A 20566-nucleotide genomic window follows, 5' to 3' on the forward strand; every position below is an offset into this window, starting at 1 on the left:
AATTATAATGAATCAGACAAAACCATTGATATTGGTGGGGAATTTGATAATTCAGTGCAGAAAAATTGTTGTCATCAACCGAAGGAAGACTGAGAGAGACAAATGGCATCGAATTGGGCTGAAGTTGTTGGATCATAAAAATCTATCGGCCCATAGAGAATATCTCAAGATAAATGAAATTTTCGTAAATTTTTTAAAATTAATTATGAAAAATGTAAGTAGTGGTCAATAAACACTAGAATTATAAGGAAGATGCTGAGCTGCTTAGTTATATTTGTTAGGTATCAGAGTTACTATTAGTCGTTCCTTTTGTTTTTCACATGTTAATTAGTCAAACTCACTAAGAAGTTAGTCAAATCATTCTATAAATTATTAAATTCACTTACTAAATTTAGAAATAAAGTATAATTTTTGCATACTTTGTTCTAAAGGTGTTCCGTTGGTATACATTTTAAGAAAATTATGTTTATTAAATAATTTTGTTAATTAAAATTTGTGATTTGTAAAATGTTATCATTGCACTTAATGTTCTTAGGAATATTCATGTTATGTTAAATAATTAGAATTATAATTTTTTGTAAATAATGGAGATAAATATTTTCTACATGCAATTTTAATCGTATAAATTGAAATAACTTTATTATATATTTTAATGAATTAAATTAATATATATATAGTAATTTGATGAACATCTTTCAGTTATAATAATATTTTTAAAATGAGAGAATTTGTAGCTAGGAAGTAATGCGGATTTGATGATGATGGAATTTTTAAATAGTAAATAATTTGGATTTGAGGATAATACAATATAATAGTGCATTATTTCTAAAAGGAAAATTGAAGTGACTTTTCGCTCAAAAACAACAAAAACATTAAAGAATAGTATTGCATAGCACTTGTGTATTTTTTTTTTTAATAATTGAACACATTACGTGATATCTCTCCATATTATTTTGAATTTCTTTCTGAATTTGTGTACACCTAAGTTTGGTGGTTAATAAAATAGATGAATACATACATACATATATATATATATATATATATATATATATATATATAATGTTTTTCAATGACTTTATATTTTTCATGTGATTTGCATTTTATGTGTGAAGTGTGTGTAACATAAATATTCAATATAATGAAAAATCTCACTCATATTTTAGTGATTAGAATCTGGATCTAGATTCAAGAAAAATTGCATCAATATAAATTTTTGTAGCATTCTTTCTCTTGTAGTTTTTTTTTGTGCTTTTTTATCTTTTTTTTAATATAAAGAAAGTGATTTTAAATAAATATGCTGTAAGACGAACCTACTAATCCAATTTTGATTTGCTTAAAATGATGATTTTACTACAGATTTTTCTGTAGTGAAATATATATAATCCCTTATGAATAAATTGTTATTCCGACAGAAATTGAGTTTAATTTCCTTAAATAATTATTGGTTAAAGTAATAAGTATTTTGAATAAATAACATAATTATAACAAGAAATTATATATACACTTATTGTGGGACACGTTTTTTTAACCACGAATTAAGGTTGTATGGTAGTGGCAGCGAATTTAGCGTAGACTTTGTGACAAAAAGGTTTTCTTTTAGACCGAAATTTGAGCTCTGAGTAATAAAAAACAACTAATTGTTTGACTCACGTCAATATACATGTTTATAATGCATGTTGCATGCACAGACAACTATTTAATAGAGTAATTCAAATTCGGATGAAGGATCCATCGCTGAAATACGCCGGACTTAAAACTTTCACTGGACTGGACCTACCTTCGGTATTAACAATTTCAACTTATTATAACCAATCTACACCTCTTTTCTAATACTCAATTTTTACTTTCTTGCTTTAAAACTAAAATAATAATAATAATAGTAGTAGTAGTAGTAATAATAATAATAATATTAAAAATAAAATGTTGGTACATTATTTTTTAAAATTTAAGCATATTTTCCATTTCTGTCTTAAAATTGTTAAATGTTTGACATCGTAGCAACGTGATACAAGGATGTAATAGACAAACAGCATTTTGGAATTAAAAAAAAGGTTTGTTTTTATTTGAAGTTAATTGTATATTTTACTGCTAATGTTTCACATTTAACCTTTGAAGTTTCAATTTGAAATATTTTACCATCTATTTTTAAATCAAGCATATTTATATTTCTATTATCTAAGATGTGCAAACTGTTTAGTTCATGATGATATGATATAAATGGTCACAAATGGTGCACACCGAAAATAAATAAATAAATAAAAATTAAAACATGAATTCCTTTTCATTTAACCCACAACTAATGGTTGTGATCAGGCTTCACGTGATTTTATTCTTCTTTCTTAAACTTTTAGGTTACCATTGAATTCTAATTTCATTTCTTCTTCTTACTATTCTACATTGTCGTGTTGTTCGGGTGTTTGAATTTGCCTTTTACATTTCTTTTCTTTGTCATTGTTGTACTAAATGCCAGAAACATAATAATTTGCGTATTCAACATTGCAAAAGAGTTCTATTCTATGTTATTAGAATCTAAATGAAAAAAAAAAAAAAAACTCTCTTTTCTTTTAATATTTTTGTTAATTCTAACTTTGATTTTATTTTTCTCACACGCTTATATTACGTTATAAATCACATTAAACATTTAATGGGCTTCAATAAAAAGGTAAGCAAGTGTTTAATTTTAAATTATTAATGATAAAATTTGTCAAATTAAAACTTTCATGTGAATCTCAATAGTAAAATGTACAATTAAACTTAAATAAATAAAATAACGAGTATTTAAAAAAAAGAAAAAGATAAGCGAATCTCGATATAAATAATTTGTCAATACACATCATTACAACACAAAAAATATTTGACCGATTCGAAACTGAAAAGAAAATGTCTTAATGTTAAAACACTAATGATAAAATTCACCAAATTAAAACTTTAGCGACAAACTCGATGAAATCTTACTTAATAAAATGTGTAGTTAAATTTTAAATATTTATAAATTTAAACATTTTTAATTGAGTTTGTATTAAAAGACTTTATTTTATCAAGTAGTCAAAGTATTGATTTTTTTTTTGTCTATATATCCTACTATTTAGTTTTGCTATCTATGGTTATTGTTTTTTCTTCATCCGTCCAACTTATTGATTAACTTTTTTTTATTTTTTTTTAAATTTACTGATTAACTCATTTTTAAAAAGAAAAAAAAGGTAATCGACGAATAAGAGAAAATTAAAGGAGAAAAAAACGTTAATCATAAGTTATAGATGAAAATACATAAATAATGCCAATATTATCTTATTGACAACAAAAGTTAAATATTAAAATAAAAGATATTTTAAACGTTCAATAAAACACAAATTATTAATAAAAACTTATAAAAAATATTGAAATTATGAAATACTTTAAAATTAATATATATATATATATATATATATATAGAGAGAGAGAGAGAGAGAGAGAGAATTATTTACCAGTATATATTTTTTTCCAAAACATCACATTTGTCTTTATTATTAGGTATAATCAGATTTAGTCCCTGATTTTCTAGTTTAGTTCAATTTAGTCCCCTTATTATTAATTGATTCAATTTAGTCCTCCAATTATTTAAAAATGTTCAATTTGGTTATCTTTGTTAAGTTGGAGTTAACACCTTGTCCGTATAGGACACGTGTGTCAAGCCGTGAAAATTTTAAATTCTTTTATAATTTATATATATTTTTTTGAGTTTTTTTTTCTAAAAATTTATAAACTGTCATGTGTCAGGTTACCGTGGTACCATGTGGCAGTTTACAGTCGTGACACGTGACTGTGGTAATATTTGTTTAGTCCTCTATTTAAATTTTTGGTTCAATTTTGTACCCCTACTGTTTAAAACGATCCAATATTGTCCTCTTCATTTTAAGACCAAATTATTAAATAAGCTTAATTACAACTTATATATACATGATACAATAACTTTTTTAAATATATACTTCAAATCATTCCACCTAAATACTCAAATTATTTTAATTTTTTACATTTTTACCTTTGTAATTTTTTATACTTGAAATTTTTAACACTTGTAAAAAATAATTTGAATATTTAGGTGTAATGATTTCATGTATAAATTAAAAAAAAATATTTTAACATATATATATATATATATATATAAGTTGTAATTAAGTTAATTTACTAATTTGGTCTCAAATTGGAAAAAAATAATATTGGATCGTTTTAAAAAATAGGATACTAAATTGAAAAAAAAATTTAAATAGAGGACTAAATTGTAAACAACTATTATGCCTCATGTGTCAAAAGTGTAAACTGTCACATGACACGATAGTAATCTGACACGTGACATGATATAAATTTTTAGAAAAAAATTAAAAAATTAAAAAGATTAAAAATTTCATGACTTTACACGTGTCCTGTATGGATACAGTGTTAACTTCAAATTAACGGATAAGACCAAATTGAACCTTTTTAAATAATTGGAGGACAAATTGAAGAAACCAATAATAAAGAAACTAAATTGAACTAAAAATTAGGAGACTAAATTAATAACTAAACATTATTATTGTGGTTACTTTTGAATTGAATTTATAGTTTGAAGAGTGGGGAAGATTTGCCACAATGCTTGTTTTGTATAAGAACCCAATTGGTATTTCGTATAATCCACTAATCCGTGTTTCACAACGTAGAGAATATTCTTTCTTACTGTCAACAAATTGTTGGTTGGTCAACGCATGTTTGCGAATTTCCATATCAAATCACTTCAATTGCAAAATCAAGGAACAAAGGTATTATATTCTTACACAATTATATTTAGTTAAAAATATTAAGGATGACACATTAATTTAGATATTTTTGTATTAATATATGATCATAATAATATCTTAAGAATATGATTCTCTTATAAAAAAATTTAAATTTTGAATGAACATCACTTGAAAAGTTGTATTTATGGTATACATGAAAAATATTTAAAATGATAAACACTGTGTTGATTTTAGAAACGTTTAATTTTCACAATAAATTTAATATATTGCTTTATAAATTTGACATGAAAATTTCTCAAATTCTATTTGAATTTAGTTAATTATTGCACGATAAAATTAAATGGATTAATAATTTAAAGTGAATATTTAAATTACTCAGTCATAGTGACAATTTGACAAATTTGATGAATGATTTTGTGAGTTACAAAGAGTAAACTAAACAATTGTTTTAAACTAAGCCCTATAGATTACTTTTTTTCCTGCTTAAAATCCTAAATCTTTCAACATGACTAGACAGTGATTATTCTATGACAATGACATAAAATGAATTTGCTAATAATAATAAACAACAACAATAATAGTTTTAATTTGGTAGAAAACTATTAAGTCTATTCAAGACAAATATTTTTCTCCAAATTTTTGCCATATAGTTGCATGATAACAACCCATATAGAAAAAAAAAAGTCCGGATAATTTGGTTAAAAATTAAAAATGGATTGTCTACATTTTCGTTACAAAACATAGATATTTTTGTTACTATAATTTACTAGGCTTGTCTCCTGAAACTAGTTTAGTGTCTCTAAGGAGTATCATTACACAATTAATTGCTCTAGAATCCTTTTACAATTCTTGAAATTTTGTGCGTGAATATTTTATGAAAATTTAAACATTTATAGAAAAACAAGTCACACAAAACTCATTTCTTATGAATTTTTATAAAATATTCGAAAAGAATTCACAAAAAATATAAAAACAAAATTATAGTAGTGACTCTGATTGTTCGAAAAACTAGAAGATGATATAAGGCTATTCATGATCAACAATTGAATAGGTAATAATATTTTAGCCGATCATTGGAGGTATTGTACATATATTTATATTTTACAAGTATATAAGTGAAACGTTAACAACATTATAACTGCATGTACTTTCTAAAATATGATTTGATAAATAAATTGATAAGGTTAGATTAGAGATGATTAAATTAAAGGGAAAAAATAAATAGCTTGAAAATCCACGACAAGGTAGTATTTTTGAAGAAATAAAAAATTGTTAAGAAAAAGTGAAGATGATCGATGCTAGACTTTTGAATTTGATCCAAGTCCTTTATGTCTAGGTGTTCTCAAAAAGCCATTAATTTCGCCACGTTAATGCATTGAGTTGAGTCAAGGGTTTGAATTGTCTGATATGTGTATTGGCTAAAATAGTTGAATGTTTGGCAGCAGGAATAATAATGGAGGATTATGCACGGAGGAAATGGAGCGTGTTCAAAGAACGTGATAATAATATGTGTACCCATGGAAAAGGACACATTGCCATTTGATTCATGGTGCAGTAGAAACGCTGTTAATTTGGCATTCAATTAACTTGGATAAGCCATAACATATAAGATACATAGTAGCATGGACCATGGCTCGTGTTTTGTTCTCCCAGGAACGCTGAACTGGGACTGCATGCCTCTCGTGCTATGTCTGTAAATCATCCAAACATTTTATCCACTGCTTTCTAAACCTCCTTCTTCTTTCACCAAAACAAACACACACCGCTTATTACTCTACTTCTTTTATCTAAATCATAACAGACAATCCTCATGGAGTTTTATACAACCATATGTTATATTCTCTAACATCTTTTAAATATAAAGTTATTTTTAATAACTCTATTACTTTATGAGTTGATTTTTCCATGATAAGCTGTACCAGGGGCAGGGGAATAGCATATCATTATACTGCACATTATGTTATATTATCTATGCTTAAAACAGATTCTCCTGTTCAAGTTTGTTTTCAAATTTACCTTTTAAATTTTTTTTAAATTAAAATAATTATTTTATCAATTTTACTGTTTTTTCAAAATTTAATCATTTTTAAGAGTTAATTGGCTTTTTGGTCTTCTTATTCGTTTGCAAGGTTCAATTCGATCTCCTATTTTTTTTTTTTTCAATTTAGTTTCTCTTTTTCTTAAAAATGATCTAATTTGATTCTTTTATTTAATTGACGTTAACGCTCTCTTCTCCTACATGTCACATGTAAAATGAAGTGAAAAATTGAAAGTACTAGGAGGCCTTTACATGATACCACTTCGACTCCATAAGAACACTTTTATTTTTTTTAAAATTTATTTATAAAAAAATTATCACGTGTCAAGTCATTGTCATGTCACGTGATACTGGTTGTGCCATGTGGTAGTCGATGTCACGCGTCAATATCAATGCTACATGACTATGTATTGTATTCAATTTAGTCTATATATTTAAAATTTTGATTCAATTAAATTCTTATATTTTAAATTTTTGACTCAATTGAGTCTCAATTTTATTTTTCAATTTAAATTAAAAAATACCTATTTTAAAAAATGTAAATTAAAATGACACTTTTAATTTTCAAATTTTAATATTTTTAATATAACAAGTGTTACTTTACATTTACGCTTTTAATATTTTTTTAAATATTACAAGTTTCAAATAAGGACTTTTCTATTGAAATTTAAAATGTAAAAAATAAAATAAATTTGAATATTTAAGTGGAGTGATTTGATTTATAAATTCTAAAAAATTATTTAACATGCATATATAAGTTATAATTAAACTTAGTTACTAAGTTGGTCTCACTTTGGATAGGGACAAAATTGCTTCATTTAAAAAACAAAAATTTGGACTCAATTGAGTCAAGATTTAAATAGAGAGACTAAATTGAATACAAGACACTACCATGTGACAATGAGATTGACACGTGACACTGACACTAACATGTGGCATTGACATTGTCATGTAACGCAAACACATGACACAATATTGACCTTACACTTGATTGTTTTTTTAAAAGAAATTAAAAATTAAAATAAATAAAATAAAAAAGAATTAAAAATATTATGAATTGACACATGACGTGTATGGACATGACGTTAATGCCGATCTAACGAAAATGACTTAATTGCATAATTTTAGAAATACAAGGACTTTATTGAACAAAAAAAAGGACCGACTGAACTTGGAATTCGTCCTTGTCCGAAATTTGACGCATTTTAGTTCCCAAAAAGTGAATTAATATAGTTATTTTAACCCAATTACATTTTTTTTCTGATGTGTCTACAAGAGACTTAAAATTTAAGTATATTGGTATGTCATTTTCATGAAAGCTATGAATCTTTAAGATTTTGTCATATATAAAATATAAAAAAGTCAACCTACTGAACAAAAAAGGAAACAGTCAACCTATTAAACAAAAAAGGAAACATCAACAATCTAAGCACAAGCCAACCTTTTAGTTTACCACTTTATAGCTTTTCTTTATTTTCAAATGTCTTATTTTTGTGACACCCTTTTAGTGGTTTACTTAAAAAGTTCGTGACGATTATAATTGTTGTTGTTTACATCTAGAAAACACCACTTTATATAGTGCAATAAATAGCGATTGTTGCGACAGTTCACTAGAAGCCAATATATTATACTTTTTGGCACCAAATTGTGGTGGTTTGAAAACCACCACATGTGTAAATTGTAGTAGTTAAAACAACCACAATATATAAAATAACCACCGCAATTTACACAATTTTTTGTAGTTTGAAAAAAAATACTTACTTGTGTCCTTTTTTATGGGACTATAATGACATTCTATACTTTATTAGGAAAACCAAAATTTATGCATTCTTTTCTCTTTACCACAATTTAGTTCTTTCTTTTGAATTCTTCTTTTATTTTTAATAGCTAGGAGTTTTGCAGCATTTGTAGCACCCTGCAAAACTCGATGTCACATACCCTTAGCACACCGAGCATGTCGGCTAATAAGGTATGAAGAGTAGAGTCAACTATTAGTACCATGACCTCTCAAACGAGTCTAATGGAGTAAAATTAGATCTACCACTAATCAATTATATTTTACGTGAAACACAAGAATTAAGCATACATTTAAAACATTCACTTCCTCATTCATTAAACTCCAAAAGGGATTACGAAACGTTGTTTGCAAAAACGTTCAAAGAATTATGAGAAAAGAACATGTATAAAAAATTCTCCAAAGGGCCCCTCACGTCACTATGATGAAAGCCTAATCATTGAAAGAGGTGTAACAAGCATCAAGAGTTAACCATAACTTTCTTGCTCAACACTAGTAGAGGTGGTGTCCAGCGAAACGAATGGCACCCGATGTAGCACGGAACTCAGCAACACTAACCAATGCTCACTATTTGGCTCATAACATTTTCCTCAGACCTCAAAATGATTTGATTATTTTTGAATTGGATTCTAGACTAACGTGGCTTTAATTTGACTACAATAATGTATTTTTTGAATGTCTAAGATAGATGCGATTTAATTTTAAAAATCAAATAGAGGTTGTAGAGGAGGTGACAAGTAGGAATTGGCGCCCAACAAAGACTCTAACACCTAACGATGGTAGCGGGGCACTCAGCGAGTGTGTGGTCTTCTTACAAGGCTTACACATGTTGTTTCACGTTTTCTTTAATTAAGTATTGTAATTCGTTGTTAATCGTTGTTTAGTTTGACTTAATTTTAGGTGAGCTGACCCTCCACTATAAATAGGGGGCTGACTTTGTTTGTGAGACAAGTTTAATGTAATAGAATTTAGAACTTCTCTACACCATTGTGTGAGAAAGGAGTGTCAAGTCTCTCTTAGGTCTTATCTTGAGTATTTAGCTCAAGTTGCGACTCTTCACTAATCTTGGCGTAATCCCTAGAGGCGTGGCTTCATCCATCCATTCCACTAGTCCATTGGACATTTCACCCATTTGATTCTCCTTTTGAGCCCACTCATGTTCACAATTTGATGTACATCTTTGGTTTTTGCGTTTCCCCCTTTATATGTACTTTTTTCATGTTTTGGTTTTGAATCGGTTTAATCTTTTTATTTTATTTATAATCCATCAAAATTTCAAACATTTTTCCTTCCATTCACAAATTGCAAAATGGGTATGAAATCCCTTACTCATATAATTCTACTGGGACACATCCACTACATTTGTCCAACCATCTGGTCACATGCATAGACACGATCACAGCAGATGAAAACCACACATCCACAAAGAGAAAAGGTAAGCTAACTTTGAACAAAACATACACATGCACACACACACACACACACACACACACACATATATATATATATATATGTGTGTGTGTGTGTGTGTGTGCATATCATTATACATAAAATCATTCATACACATATCTTTCACGCATACACCCAGAGATGATGTCACATAATCTCATCATGCATAACATACTTCTCATAAAGTAGGCTTACTTATCTCATGCATACTCTATATGTACAAACATACTTACCTTTTAGAAGATTAAGGGTAAGCAAATCTACTAGGAGTTATGCACCTGTCACAAGCACACCACAAAGCCAATAAATTTCTCACGACGCTGCCCTTGGCCTTTGTGGGGTCCCCTGGTTAGAAGAAGCCACTCTCTTAACCCCTTGTGACAAGGTTAGCCTTTGAAGTATGTTGGTTTCGCCCTTTTTCATGTTGTGGTGTTAATAGCCTTTTAGTCACATTAAGGCCAATAAAACCACGTTCTTCCCCAATGTAGTTAAGGAAAACAACTCGGGATTGAATCCGAGGGAATGATGCATGATAAGTTTTAGAATGTAAAATTAATCCTTGCTAAAAAAAACACACTTCAAATGGGGGAAATTAAAATTCAAACTTAAAGGAGAATGTATAACTGAACATTAGAATACGCAATGCAAAAGATAATGCTAACTCAAAGGGTCCCTCACACTACTCAATCCCAATTACACGTATACCAATGAATCTACTCAACCAGGGCATGAGTTCAGAATTGCCTCTCACGTGAGTCATCTAATGAGTATCTTGTCCAGTGCCCAACTGGATTGCCACTTGCCATCCAACCAAGTCGTCTAATAGCACAAGTCATCTAATAGTTAGAATTATCTACTAGATAAGGCCATTTGAAAGTTTGAGGTCGTCTACTAGCCTAGGTTGTCTAATGGTCCAAGGTCCTCTGATAGATACCACGTTGATGAGATACCTCTAGCCATAGGACCTACAATAAGAGTGATAAGTTCATATGTATGCCCTAATTTAATGTTTAATTTTGGATTTTTTGAATTTGTTCTTAAAGATTAATTTGATTGAGATTTCTTATACTTGGGTTTATTGAGCATGAGATAGAAAAACTTGTTAAAAATAGTTTTTTAGTTGCATAAGTGTTCTTTGGATGTTTTGAGGTGTCTTAGTGTAGATGCAGCTAAGTTGAGCTCATGGAGATGTGAAAATAAATTGATTAAAGCTTCGTGATACCTTAAAGATAAATCTAAGAATATAAAATTTCCAAAATCACAAAAATCTAAGCTAAGAATTGCATGAAGAAGGCAAGAAAAGTTTGAAAAAGTAAAGAAGTTTGGCTAAACCAAGAAGAGGGAACGAGCAACAAAATTGAACCTTGCGACTTTTTCTATCTTTTTCCAAAAAAAAAGGCTTTGATAATTCATAAATATTTATTATACAGATAATTTGGGGAAAATATATCTTTAGATATTTTCTTTGATATTTTTAAATAATTATCTAATTAATTATATCATAAAATATCAAAAGATAATAACTACAAAATCTTTTTAAATATGGCAATATCGTCTTAAATATTTTTAGATCTCAACAGCAAAACAAATATATCTTGAAGATATTATATTATTTCGAAGATAATTGGAGGAGATTACAAATGACTGATTTGAAAAATTAATGCAAATATTAGTTGGTGATAATTTATAGATATCTTTAAATAATTAATTTATTTAATTATATCAAAATTTTTTATCCAACTATATTTGTCAAATAGTTTTAAAACTGGCAATATCTCTCCAAATAATTCTAGATATTCATTACAACTATAAAGATAAATTATATTTATGATTATTTTAAAGATATTTGAGAGGTTTTAACGACAGAAAGACCCAATCCAAGTCCTATATAAAGAAACCAAGGAGAAGCAGAAAAAGCTCGAAACTTCAGAGTTTAGGAACCCTCTATGGGGCCTAATTTCGTTCTCTCTCCATTCTTCCCCTATTTTTATTTTATTTTGATTTCATGGAGTGCTAAGCTTCAAGGGTTGGTTCCACTATAATTTCATTATGGATTTGAGGTTAGAATGAAAAATTTTGTTTGCTCTTTTGATTTATTTCATCTATGTCTTTTGCCTTTTAATCAAGTAAAAATGTTGAATTTTACATTTTAGCAAGTTAGCACGATGTTAAATCTTCAACAAGAATTAATCAAGAATGTACTTTAGTTAATTAACTTTTTACTTGATATTAGAAGTAAAAGAATATACATGATTAAGCATAGTAATATTTAATTAAGAATGTACTTTGGTTAAATTTACTATGATTAATCTATAAAGTCTTACTTTTAATTGAAAATGTACTTTAGTTAATAATAAAAATGTCAAAAATTAATTTAAAATTCATATTGATTAATTTACAAATCTACAATAATTATAGAACAATAATCTTTAGATAATAGACCGATACCATGTATTTTGAATGTTTAACATAATAAAATAGACAGAACACCGAAAGACCAATAAAAGTCTGAACTCACATTAATATATAAAAATACTGTACAATAATATAAAATTAAAAAAATTAATGCGGGTCATCCAATAATAACTTACCAAGACAGCGAGGTATATTAGATGGACTTATGTAGACTAACTAAAGGTTCAAATATCTAACTTATTTCACGCCTTTATAGCGAACGGTCTCTTGCCATTATTCCACATGTTTCCATTTTCTAAAAAATGTTACTTGCACAGCAGTAATCACACACATAACAAGAACACCAAATATGCACTTGAGTACTATTTGCATTGATTATTACATATCTACCTATGTATGTAAAGGTGTCTTATATTTAGTGTATAAAATAAATTTATTAACTCTTATATAATAACTATTTTAAGTTACATTGTTTAAATCCCTAACTAGCCGAGTGTGAAAAATTTTAGCAAAATATAAATATCAAACTTTATGCATATTAAAGATAACAATAATGATTGACAGCTTTTTGCATCGGTCAGAAAAAGACGATTAATTTTAATTAAATAACTGTCTTCTCTTGGGAATATTTCACCAACATGACAGTGACATATATTTGAGATTCAAACTATGGAAAGTCATGTATTCAACATTTTTCTTCACTTTACAGTTTATTACAATGTGCCCCATGTGTAAGCTGAAGGTCTTTCTTCAACAACTTTCTTCGCCAGTTCTGAAATATACAGGTCTTAATTACACTACGAAGTACCATTTCAATTTCCTTTCACTATTCACCACCCCTCCATCGTTTACGTTCTTCTTCCACAACAAACAATTTTCTTCGCCATTTTGAAACTCCAACGCACAATTCAATTTCCCTTTGACAACTTACCAAGCATTTGCATTTAATGTAAATGAAACAAAATCATAAAAAATCTCTATGGATCTTATTTATTTGTCTGCAGAAGAGAACAACTATTACTATATATGTCAATCAAGCACGAACAAGAGAGACAAAAGAAGTGGGCACAACATCTTAGTTTAGTCATATTTTATTGTAGTTGCTGGACCATGCATTCAATCGTCGAATACAAAGTAACAGACAAATACGACCATACACAAATTTAGACCAAAGTTCCCAAAACAAACATGGTCTAATGACCTTTGAATTTGATTTTCTTTTAAATCTGTAGTATAGCTGTTGGTGGTTACAACTACACCCACAACATAACATAACATAACCAAATAGAATAGAATTCGCCGTCACTCACGCTACCGGAGAAAGAGAAAATCGTGGGCAACAAAATCTTGCCATGCCGACGAATCCACCACGCGTGATTAATTCCGAAGTGGGTTTGGTTCCTTCGTTAATTATATTCTCTGTACATTTATTTGTGAAGAGATTATATAATATATACGTGTCGGTGCCAGCTTCAAGAATTGGACTGTACCTTAACATATACTATACACCACCAGCTGGGTGTGTACGTAGGGCTCAAATTTAAGCTTCTTTTGAGAAAGTTGAAATGTTTTTATTTTTAAAGCTATGGATTTCAATTTGTCATTTCCTATTACCGACGATGATTAAGCACAATCATTAATTGAAGCTTTGAATTCCTGTGCATTACAGATAAACAACGATTGATATGTGTGATCATGTTACGGCGATCTTTGGCAGTTTCTATTGTGGTTTTCTGTTTGGTTCATTAAAACTATGATCAACTAAATCTTATTATGTCTTTACTTAACAAAACTTTCATACGACTCTATAGTTACTCAAACTGTGATAGATTGCGACCGTTTCGTGTTATTGGGTCCCACCTTAAGCGACTTTGTTAATCATTACTCTTAACACGAGGAGATTAAATAATATTATTCCACTTAATTCTTCGCTGCTGTGAGATCAAATCAATTTCCTACTTTCTTTCTACGATCTTATCCTCTCTTCGTCCATTGATTCTTATCATCAAGCATTATCACTTTTGGACGACACGAAAATCTTTCACGAGTAGTTAGTGGTTAATTTTGATTCATATATCATTCAAACTTGATAGCTACAATATATTTCAAAGAATTTGTTACGCTGCTATCGGTGTCAATGCGTGCGAACACTTAAGCCTATATGCATGAAACATCCCTTTCCACTTAATTACGCATGAAAGGTTATCATGTATTTCTGTTTACAGTACAGGAAAAAGATTGCTAGAGAATAATAATCCATTTTCAACACCATATATGCAACTTAACTTCACACATTTCTACATTGCTTATAGGTCATTAAATCTCTAAAATATTTATAATCTTGGAGTACTAGCTAAGATTATAATTTCTTTTGTATATCATCTCAGTTTTACGTGAATGATTTTTATTAATGTTCCTACCTGTTTGAGACAGGATTGGATGATTTGTTTCTTATGAACAGTGGGGCATTGCTTGGTTAATCCCTCTGACAAAAAACATAAAGTTTAAGTTGTAATTCGATTTTGGTTCACAGCTGGCCGAAGTGATTGACAGTTCTGCACTTTCACTTGGCAAAATGTGTACCGTGAGCCATGCGTGTCCACGATAATCTTACAGAATTGACAGCTAGAAAATGAGCGCAACTAAGTTCCAAGTTTTCCTTTATATTTTTTGAAGAAGTTGATGGGATAATACTGATATGCACACGCTACCACAAATAAAACGGTGTGCGTGATGATGATAAGGTTAAGGCCTAACAAAAAAGTCTACCTCATATTTTCGCTCTGTTATTATAGTATTCTCTTAAGGAATTCAAATTGCATGTCTACTCTATATTCTGTAGAACCACGTCAATTTGATAGTGCACGAAATGACGGAACAAATTGGGAAATTCTTTCCAAGCATTGGTGTGCGTGAAAAGAGGGAGCGAAGCAACAAAGACAAAACCAAGATCTTAGGTTGTTATTACGTTTGAGCTTAGGTATCTAAGTTATTTTGATGTTATGCAAAGTTCCATTCTAATTTGGACCACAACATGATGGCAACTTGATGTAGAGACTATATACGATATTCTATTCTGAGATGGCGATTAATACATGGTTTAAAGTTGAAAGATTTAAGATGAATATAGGTATTTGTTTTTCACTACATGACTTTTCAAGCAACAAAACCAGTACGTACGGTGCTTCTACGAAAAGTGCTTCTGAAAGTGCGTCCAAAAATGATTGCCCCCACTTGAAAATGTAGCTAACAAGTGACATGAAGATATCTATATGGTTCATTGTGACCAAGTAATTGTTGGAGAAACTAACCAACCCGATCTCAATTCACTTAGATAACATCATTAAATTAATTACATTCCAGATATTGTCGATTTTAAATTTTAAAGTCTGAAACTCTTATTAAGCATATAACTATCTTCTTTGAATAGTGGTGGCATGATCACTTTTTTTCTTTCTTTCTGAAAGTAAGTTCATTTGTATTCATCTTTTCTAGACCCTAGAAATTGACATCTCTTCTTTAGGAGTTATTTTAGTTTCAAAATTAGGATAGTTATTATTAGTAATTATGTTTAGATTCTCGCATTTTAAAAAGTCATCGTAATCTTTTTAGTTTAAAAGTATGGTTATAATTTTCTTAAAATTTACTGTTTATGGATAAAGAATGATTTTTAGAAAACATTTTAATTCCCTAAATTAACTATTTAAAGAAAAAAATTGAAAAATTATAATATTCTTCTAAATACACATATTGAAGTTGAAAGTTGAAAATCTATGGTCATCATTATAAAAGTTGAAAACTTTGCGGTGAAGAAGGTGCTTGTTGACCAAGAAAGTTCAATAGATTCCTCTGCTGAAATATATCAAAGTTGGTGAGAAATGCGGATTTATTCGCTTGGTCAGTTGTATAACTTCTCGGAGTAGATCCCTGAGTAGCCGTCCACAAGTTATCGATGTTCAAAGATGTCCGATATGTATCCCAAAAGAAAAGGAAGTTGGGGGAAGAGCGAAGACAAGCGGCTAAGGTAGAGGCCGCAAAACTCCTAGAAGCTGGATTTATTGGAGAAACGTAGTACGCCACATGGCTTGCCAACGTGGTATTAGTAAAGAAGACTAATGACAAATGGAGAATGTGCGTCAATTACATCAACTTGAACAAAGCATGTCCCAAGGACGGATACCCCTACCCAACATAGATAGGTTGGTTGACGGAGCAACAATGAATTGTATACTCAACTTCCTAGATGCTTATTCTAGGTATAATCATATCCCCTTAGCGTCAGCGGACATGATCAAGACTGCCTTCATAACAAAAGAGGCAAACTACTACTACAAGGTCATGCCATTTGACCTAAAAAAAACGTTGTGGCAACTTATCAAAGGTTGATTGACAAAAGCTTCAACCATTTGATAGGAAAAATTGTAGAAGTATATATGGATGATATGATGGTAAAATCACCAAACTTTATGCAACATTCAATAAACGTCACCGATGTGTTTGTAGCCCTAAGGAGATTCAACCTACGATTGAACCCAAAAAAATGTGTTTTCAGGGTAGATGGCAGCAAGTTCTTGGGTTTTATGCTCCCTGAGAGGGGGACAGAAACTAACCTAGAAAAGTGTGAGATGATCATCGATATGAGAAGCCCCAAGAACATCAAAGATATCCAATGCTTGGTAGGAAGATTAACAACAATATCAAGAATTTTTCTTCGATTAACTGATACAATAAGGCCTATGATCCGCTTATTAAAGAAGTCGAAAAAGTTTGCTTGGGGGGAGGAATGTCAGAATATGTTTGAATAGTTGAAGGAGATGCTAGCCTTTCCACCAGTCCCGTGGAAGCCGGACATCACTAAACCCTTATTGGTAGAGTATACGATTAGCACAACTTTAGTACAGGAGCTGGACGGAAAACAAGAACCAGTTTACTTCGTTAGCCAAACCCTACAAGATCTATAAACGCAATATCAAATGGTAGAGAAGATAGTAGTATTGCCAAATTGAAATAGAAGAAAAAAAAAACAAAATGGAAGCAATAGAAGATGGTAGTGATGGAGAGGAAACAAACCACTCATAAGGGGGCATATGGCTAACCAACCCTATATATGAGTGAGGAGGCTGCCACTTGCTATACAAGATAAGGCAAAAAGGTGTAGACTCAACTCCCTAAAGAAGAGTTCACAGTTTTGTTGTTGAGACAATATAAGTTTTACTGCAAAATGTTCATCCCTTTTATAAGCAAAAAGAGCACCCCTTATATAGAGAGTTTTAGGGGTCTCTAGGAAATAAACAAAAACTTTAAAGGGCTACTTAGCAAATACAAAACCCAACATTCTAAAAGAATCTCCAAAATGAGGCTAGGAATGTCTCTACAAAAGGTCAAAAGGTGCTAAGGACAAAGAGAGAAAAAAGGTACCAGGTTCTTTTGCTTTATGCTTTTTACTTTATGCTTTCGTCTCTCATCCACCAATGCTCTACATCATCTCCATTCCACCACCACTAGAGTTGCGCCACATATTCCATGCTTTCTTAAACTAATTAAACCTATAAAACAATAAAGATAAATTAACATGTTGGGTTAAGTCAAGTCAACTCTAATCAACAAGTCAACTAAGGTTGAGTCAACTAAGTCAACTTAGGGAAATCACATAATGAAATGCAAAACAAGGATAATGATGAAGAACTAGAAGTCTCCCCTCTAGACATGCTCTTTGTGATCCTTCTTATGAGACTTCCATGGCATCTTGTATGGTCAAGCCTTCATTAGGAGAGGAAGATAGAAAGCCAGATCGCGAGAGCGCACTATGCCACCATTCCTAGTGCCTTCATTGCAACACCTTTGAATCCTTCACCAAATGAAGATGCAGATCAGGTAGCCCACTATTGATGGCCCAATGAGGGTCCTACTTTTCCAGCAAGTATACTGGTCAATTATAGTGCAACAAGGTCATATCCACAAGGATGATTTAGTAACTAGATCAATAGTCTATAATTTGACTCAAAGTTTGGCAATGGAACAATAGCTGAGTTTTGGTTTTTATATTGTTAAAGATAAATAAAACTATATTTAAGGGAGAGGATGTTGATAAAAACATTGGGATTGAACTTGGCCTCTTAACCCCACTGTATTACCCTTAATTATTTATATATCATGTTCTTTATTTTTATTGTTCATGGAAGTAAGCTTAAGTTGTAGATCAAACCACATGTTTATGAGAGTGAACCAAAGGGTGTTAGACATAGGATTTCTCAATGCTGGTGGAGGATCCATTGCTTTAAGAACAAGACTATTTAAATCAACTAAGCCCGCATATCCATGTCAGGTATATGCCAAGGGTCAGGAGACTTGATTGGATCTAAACACTAGAACAGATGTCTCTGCATCTAATGTTGATGACGTTTGATGATTGGCCAAATCAACACGGAGTGCAATTCAAATCAAGTAATCAACACATAGAAACAAGAACACAATAATAGATAACAAGATGCAATATAGAGAGAGTTTAAAAGTTACATCCAATCCCAACTATGGGGGAATTAATTGCTCATGATGATGTGTACAAGATAAACGTGGAGTAACATCTTTCCTTCCATAGATTTTACAAAATATTTACTACAAACTACACTAATATAAGTGTTTCTCTCTCTGTAGACTATACTATAGAACTACACTAGAATTAGCGTTCAAATCAACTTGAATATAACATGGGTCATGCCCTATATTTGTAGAATTTAACGTACTGCTCTAGCTTCCAAACTTTGAAGTTAAGCCATGGAGGTTTCCTTCCAAATTGGGTTTCTTTCCAAGCTTGGGCATCCATCTTTTGCAAGTCAGCAATGGAGGTTTCCCTACCATGGAGGTTTCCTTTTCGTGCTCTGCTTCAAATTTGGAGCACCATGTTTCTTTGCAATGAAGTTTTCTTAAAATGTGGCTTAAGTGTCAAATTCCGCTGATTTAACTTTCTCACTTCATCTTTTGGCTTGAGTTGCAACTTTTGGGGCTTAGCACCAACTTTATAATTTACTTCATTTTACACTAAATTCCTCCTTTTCCATTTTATCACTACCTCATTCTGTAATTATGTAAAATTAGAGCAATTCTAATGATTTTTGCATTGATTTAGTGCAAGATAAGTGCCTAAATGATATGCAATTTAACTAATAAATGACACTTATCACCCACCTGCAACAATATGTTCAACAACATCCTAAACAAATCACAACGCCTCCCTACAACTCGATGGCCTTCCAATGGCAATCACCACGTACTTTGTCGGAGAAGAAGATCAAAGCAAAATTGTGACCCATATATCACAACAGTGCGTCCACCCCGTTCAACCATCACAAGCCTTCACCATGATGTAAGTCGACGAGCAAACAAGATGATGATGAACAAAAACAAAACACCTACGCTGGAAAATGCCACCTGCCATTACAAGAAGCATAACTAGCCATCACGTGCAACAACAACCCTAATTTCCTTCATTACACATTCAATGAGTAAAAGTCTGGTCAAATAGACAAAGTAAGAAGGGCTAAAATGCCAATATTGATATCTTTGAATTTCTTTGAAAATTTGGATTGTGTAATTACAAGAGCTAACTTGGAAAATATGGCAAAATCCAATTGTTAATAATTTATTATATGTAATTAATTTAATTATATATGAAATTATCAACAGAAAATATTAGCCAAATACTTTTAAAGCTGGTGAGATATTTTCAAATCATTTAGATATTCACAACCACCAAAAAGATAAGCGATATTTATAGTAAAGATATTTGAGAGATATTACATTATAAAAAGTAGATTTCATAAAAAAACAAGTCACTCCTAAAGCCTAATTAAATTCTATATAAAGAGACCAAAACGAAGCAGAAAAGGTAATTCGAAACTTAAGAACCCTTAGGGTAATTACAAGAGCTGACTTGAAAAATTTGGCAAAATTCAAGTGTTGATAATTTATTAGATATAATTAATTTAATTATATATGGAATTATCAACAAAAAATATTTGCCAAATATTTTTAAAGTTGGTCAAATATTTTATATCATTTAGGTATTCACAATCATTAATAAACAATATTTATAATTATTTTAAAGATATTTTGGGAGAT

Source organism: Vigna unguiculata, chromosome 9 (genome assembly GCF_004118075.2).
Source record: "Vigna unguiculata cultivar IT97K-499-35 chromosome 9, ASM411807v1, whole genome shotgun sequence".
NCBI classification, from domain to species: Eukaryota; Viridiplantae; Streptophyta; class Magnoliopsida; order Fabales; family Fabaceae; genus Vigna; species Vigna unguiculata.